Here is a 6,453-nt window from a genome sequence, read left to right as displayed (position 1 = left end):
TTACTTTACAAAATCATTATTTGGAAGAGTAAAACCCTTATTAATTCAATGGGATAAATTAAGATGTATTCATAATAAATACAATAAAATAACAGCTATAAAAGTACTCTCGTAAAGTAATTCTCATTAAGTAATTTATCTGCTTTACATATTTCAGAAGTATGGCAATACAAGTATAGAAAGACATAAGCTCCGTAATATCCAAAATATGCAAACGAATCAATTTGGTATTCATAATATTTGCATATATAATGTGAGTTACGCAACAATGATAAGCCCGTCAAACTAATTACCGGGCATTAAAGTTCACAACTAAAAATAAGAGATTTACCCACACATTAATTTTCCGGAAAATGAAAACATGAGCTGGCATCCGTTTTATATTTTAATACTTTTATTATCCTGCTGAGTTGATGTTGCTCACTGCTGCGTCGGTAAATAACATTTAAACTTTATGGCGTGCGCTGAAATGTTAGGGCAGGTCTCCTGCAAGGACTTCGCACAACACAACCGAACATAAATAAACATATCTGAGGTAGATTGGCGATGGTTTTTTACTGCAGAATATTCACTGCAAAAATTGCACAGCAGAGCCCGTCAATATGACAGTGGGGGGATGCTGCAATTTGATACTAAAAAGTTATGTTTGCGGATATTAATACGTTGCGAACATTGAGCACTGTTGACATTGAGCTTAACGGCTATGAACATCACATTAAGACAATTTTAGAAGAAATTGCAAGAAATGTGTAGTTTGAGCTATTTTCGCTTCGGAGCTATTTTTATGGAATTTATTTTTAGACAATTCTAAGCGAATTCTGAAATAATAAGGAATAAAGTTTCTTTATTCTGTAAACTTGTGATGGAAGTACAAGAAACTCGACGGAAGTACGAGTATGTAACGGTCCTACTAAGAGTGGTACCATCCGTTTCTACAAAATAATAATAATTTTGAAATCACTTTGGCTACAATTTATCGCAACATTGGTAAGCAATTAAAATGCACACTTAATTACGCCGACGGCGGTGTTCCATTTGCTGTTTATGAGCCGCAAAGTATGTAATGTTATTTTAGTGTTTCATGTTGAACCCATGTTATTTTGATCGCATGATAATGAACTCAAAGCAGCTGTTGCAACGAATGAAAAGTAAACATTTGTAGCAATAAAAGCGGCAAAATTATAACAACGAAAACAAACAAGTTACAAATTCAAATAATTAATTAAAATTGACATGAGTTAGTGGAAGTCAAGATACCTCAAGCGCTTTTTGAAGTTTAAGCAACTGATGGAATGGCGAGAAAACTACCGGAGAAGGAGGGAAAGTTCATATTTAAAAACAAGTCAGTCAAATTTCAGTTAAAAACTAAACAACAACAAAAATTTGTTCAAATTAAAAGTTTATACAGCAATAGTTGGAATGTAGTATTTTAATTTAATTTCGCAATAATATTTTGTAGTAGCATGAGTAGGTCACAAGACCTACAGCAGAGATATTCATTTGTAACGAAAATGGTTTCAAAATTATTGTAAAATATCCAAGTTTTAAGTAAACACCATTTGTTAAGGAATCATAAACAGTTGCTCTTTTATAGTTGAAGTATTTCATCTTTCTTCTTATAAAGTTATTGAGTAATACAGAAAGTTTGATTTTTTAATAGTACAATAAGAAATACCAGGATTGCCTCAACCTATCGAAAGAAAAACTTAGAATCATCACAGGAATTCTAACAGGGCATTGTAAACTAAAACACCACCTTACAAGACTGGGCATACATACGGATTCAAATTGTGGATGCCGTGAAAAAAATGAGGAGTCGGCCACACATGTGCTGTTAGAATGCCCTGTGCTAATGAATATACGGAATAGGCACCTAGGAATGTATATTCTTATAGAAGAGGCAATAAAACTCTGTTAAGTAGCTTCTATATTATTTTTTATTAATGCAACAGGGCTTAGAGAACCAAGAAGGGGGCACGATAGACCCGACTGTCACAGTGTCACATCTCACATTATCTCAAAAACTAATTCAGTAGTACTAAATTGCCTATCAACTGTAGCTGCTTGACGTCACCACTTTTAGATATAATGAGTCCTGTTAACGTTGATTGCAGTAAATTCATGATTCTACGTCGTGTTCGTTGGATGTCTTCTAAAGTCGTAAAATCTCCAATTTTAATCATTGAAATCGTACGTGTCTTGTTGATGACTATCATTAACTGCTGTATTAGCTTTAGTAGTAGAGTGTTCGAAAAACAAAAGTAGAATAATTTCTCTGGCACATCACTTGCACCAAGCAAGTTCTTATTGAAGGTGCATTAAATTATATTAAATTATTTGTAGATAAATATTACCTAAAATTAGAAAATAGATTTGTAAATCTAAAACTGATTAAATAAACAAGAAATAGTGCACCACGATTTTAACTTACACCAAATACTAAAACCGAAGCTATTTTTTATTTAATACGATAGTGGTGCGTATGTTAAAAGCAGCATAATATATCAAAAATGAAAAGGTACACACGGACTTGAAAATCGAATGCTGAAATTATTGATTCCATAGATGCTCACACTAGTACAGAATTGCACTCTCTCCAAATAAAGGCAATATGTATTTCGTCAGGAAGATATACTCAGCTCCAAACCATGTTTCTGAAAAATCACTTCAAAAACTCGTTATTGTAACTCAATGAAACTTTTGTTACAGTGAGTCTTATAAGTAATTACAGACACTATTGACAAAAAGTCAATAGTGAAGAAGAAGGAGGGGATAGCAAAGTGAATTTTGACATATTTCAAAAATAAATATAAATAAAAGGTATGATAGCTTCTGGTTGGTAGCAAAGTCTGATCAGCGATTCTCTTATGCTTTAAATCAGACCCCGATTTAGTATAAATCGCAAGAAGTAAATTCATACTGTTTATATAAATTTGTGTTTATTTTGTCAAGAAAATACTTTCTAAAACACTCGTTGTTGTTGGAAACTAAATTTAGGCCATCGTAGAAAAAAGATGAAACTCTGTTTTTATCTAAGTTTTCACAACTTCTGCAATAAGTCTTGAAAGGAATGTACAGATTTCTTATAAACCAGTGGCTTATAAGAGCTGCACTAAGTTTTATAATAACGCAGTGGTCTCTATTAATGAGTTCCATTATCTGTTTTTATTTATGAAAACTAGGTTGCACAGAAAAGTATACATAGTGTAAATAATTTTTATTTATATTAGTTACTTAAAAGATATATGAGATGCTTCCATATCCTTAGACTTACCAACCTTACACTTTCACCTTTTATTTCTTTAGTTTGCCACTAACTGGCATTGCTAAGCTGTAGCCGAAGAAAATGATTTTTATTCGTGAATAGCAAAAAAGTATTGCACCTTCACCACAGTTTATTTTTAATCTATTTATACAAATTGTAATATGCTTGATAGTTCGTTTTTATTCCTTTACATAAAAATTACGTTTAAGTAGCTTCTTAAATATATGAGAATTAATAGCGCAATGCCATCTTACATAGATAGTTTGAAGCTATGCCTAAAATCCTGGTATGTCCGTTTGTAAGCTCTACCCAGCTGATTTGAGTCTGATAGAGTTATTACAAGTACTGCTTTTAACATGAAGTTCAATCACTAGGAGATGCTAGACCTTTTAAGGCGTGGGACATAATCTACGGGCTCGAGTTATGCTAAGACAAGGTGGCATCTAATTAGTTTCTGAATGTTATGATTCATGCCTGGAGCAGGCCGCCAAATTTCAGTGTCGTATATATAATATACGACAAACTATGGCCGTATATGTAAATTCAGTGCATAATATAAAAACTGCTTTTGTCTTTCTGATATGGAGATCGATATTGAATTTTTAACTTTTAATTAATTGATACTTGAAAGCTATATATTTAAAAAGTTTTATAATAGACGATGATCAAGTTATGATCTTTATTTTCCATATATGCTAACTAGTGTGTATTGAACTAAATATGAAATTGAAAAAATATGCAATTAATAAAGAACTAAAAAGCCCAGATAGAGTTCCATTCGGAACTATAAAATCAATTGATTTAGAATGTATAAAACTCTTAGATAAAATATATAACTATGTCTACTATACTATACATTCATAATACTGCTTAAGGACGCAAATAAAATAAAATAATGAATTCAGATGGATCATTTCTATTCAGTCTTTAATATGTATTTGCAATCAGACTTAGATGCATCCCATGTAGTACCATAGGTATATTAAAGACCTATTATAACATTAAGGTGTCCCCAAACCTTTATAACTGAAATTTCATGATAATATTATTATAAAATTTCTTTAAATATTTTAAAACATTTCTAACTGCTTTGATGAGATTTTATGCATTAAAGGTTTGGGCAAATGAAAACAAAGAACTTGTATTCCAAATAGCTTATCATAGCTGGCAGCGAAAATTAAATTGAATCCTAGTCCAAATTTTAAATCTGTTTTTCAATTTCAAAATTGATTGTGCACTGCTCCTGCCATCTTTAAACATTGACATTCAAATACTGATGTGACACTTCAGCTGACATTTACACACCTTGCACGTCTGCAGAAATTTTTCTCTTTCGCTTTTTTAACACTTCCGAAAGTTGCCTTTGTGTCGCAGATTGTTTGCATAACCTCGGGTGAAAAAGGAAAAATCATCTTGTGGCATTCGATGCTTACAAAGAGGTAAGCAGAAGGTAAAGATTTAAGGTCTCATTCAACCATTTCTACCATTTCTACACGCTTTACACTTAATGAAAGGAATGTTAAGACTTTGTCACCATATACAATACAATACTCTTTAAGTCGGTTCAGATTTTAATATGCAGTATATTTTCCGGTTCAGCAATAGTTTTTTAATGGAATATAATATCTGCATATAAAGTTTTTTGATTAAATTCTAAACAGGATAAAATTGATGGCCTGCAATTTTGTTTAAAGTCTCTCCCGTTTGGATTACACAAACTCTTAACAAAATTCTAAATATATTTTTAAATATCAGTTTACTTCAACGTATTTAAAATATTGAAATGAGATGTAGTTGACATGACTGTGTGAAGGGTATTGTAGCTTCAACAACTGACTGAAAACTGACTTCATTTTTGTCATTTTTTCCTCCTTTAAATAACCGAACAAAGCATCTATTGATGTATAAAATTGACTGCAGCTCAATGTGCTCGATAGATGCCGTATTGATAATATCCACAAGGAACCAAGGATCAATGGCTTAAGGACTATGTCATTCTCGTATTTATACACAAAATTTTTATTTAAGTTGGCTTGAAAATAAGTTCGAAATTCAATTGCAAGTAGATAATGCATTGTCAGGGCTGGAGTGAAGCCTGCTGTTCGCTTATTTATTGGGACTTCCACTTATTAAAATTTATTTTGAAAAAGATTTATTTAATCCAACAGCATACTTGGTCGCTAGCATGCGGAAAAATTTCTCTAAACAACTAAATTTTAATTAGTTATAAACTTTGTTCTCGTTGCTCTCAGGAAGTGACAATAAAATTTGAAATACAGAAGGTGCTGAGGTGTAAATTCGAGTGTGCAGGTAATAATTTTGCCACAAATTTACAAAATAATTTGGCAAAAGTTTCGAGCTGTAAAATATGTCAAAATAATTTGTTCGAAATTTTCGCTCAACAATGAAATTTATTTTTGTTTGCAAATTCATGTTATTATTTTTGTGTTAAATAGCAGAAAAATAATTATCGTTTTAATGACAACTTTCCACACGAGCATCGGAGTTGCAAACAAACTCTGAACAATTTTGCGTACGAGTATAACTTGCAGTCATTGACGACGCAACTGAACCAATTCGAGTTTTACTGAATTTCTATAAATATTTTGGAATGGGAAACCGAAAGTTATAGGAACAGAAGAATAAATAGAAATAATATAAATAATATATAATGAAGTCAATTACTATATTAGGTAGGTGGTGGTGGTGGGTCTAAAACAGGTGTTGCTAAAATTGCATTATCAAAATTCTTGTTCAATAGAACTAAGTATCCTTAATGTTAAATCATAAATAAAAAATATATTAAATACAAAAAAGTATTTTTAACAATAGATTATTATTTTATATATGCGTTATATATCAGTAATTAATTTTTGCCGATATAAATGCATTTATTCAATTCCAGTTTCCTCGTTCTATGGTACTAAGGGTTTACAATCTCTGTTAAAATATATTTGAATAATAAGTTTTGAATTGAAAATGTTTTATGCCAGTCTTTATTCCGGTTCAATTTAAAAAAAATAAATTCGTTCAGTTTTAATTTTTGCTTCAATTTATATAAACATTATAATACAAATTTTTATTTTTTATAATGATTGAACATATAAGAGTTATATTTACGGAATGGTTTGAATTTGTATTTATTAATAAAATAAAAAAAACTATAGAAAAACTTGTAAATAAACAGG

This window comes from Teleopsis dalmanni, chromosome 2 (genome assembly GCF_002237135.1).
Source record: "Teleopsis dalmanni isolate 2A chromosome 2, ASM223713v2, whole genome shotgun sequence".
NCBI classification, from domain to species: Eukaryota; Metazoa; Arthropoda; class Insecta; order Diptera; family Diopsidae; genus Teleopsis; species Teleopsis dalmanni.
This window is presented reverse-complemented; position numbering follows the sequence as displayed.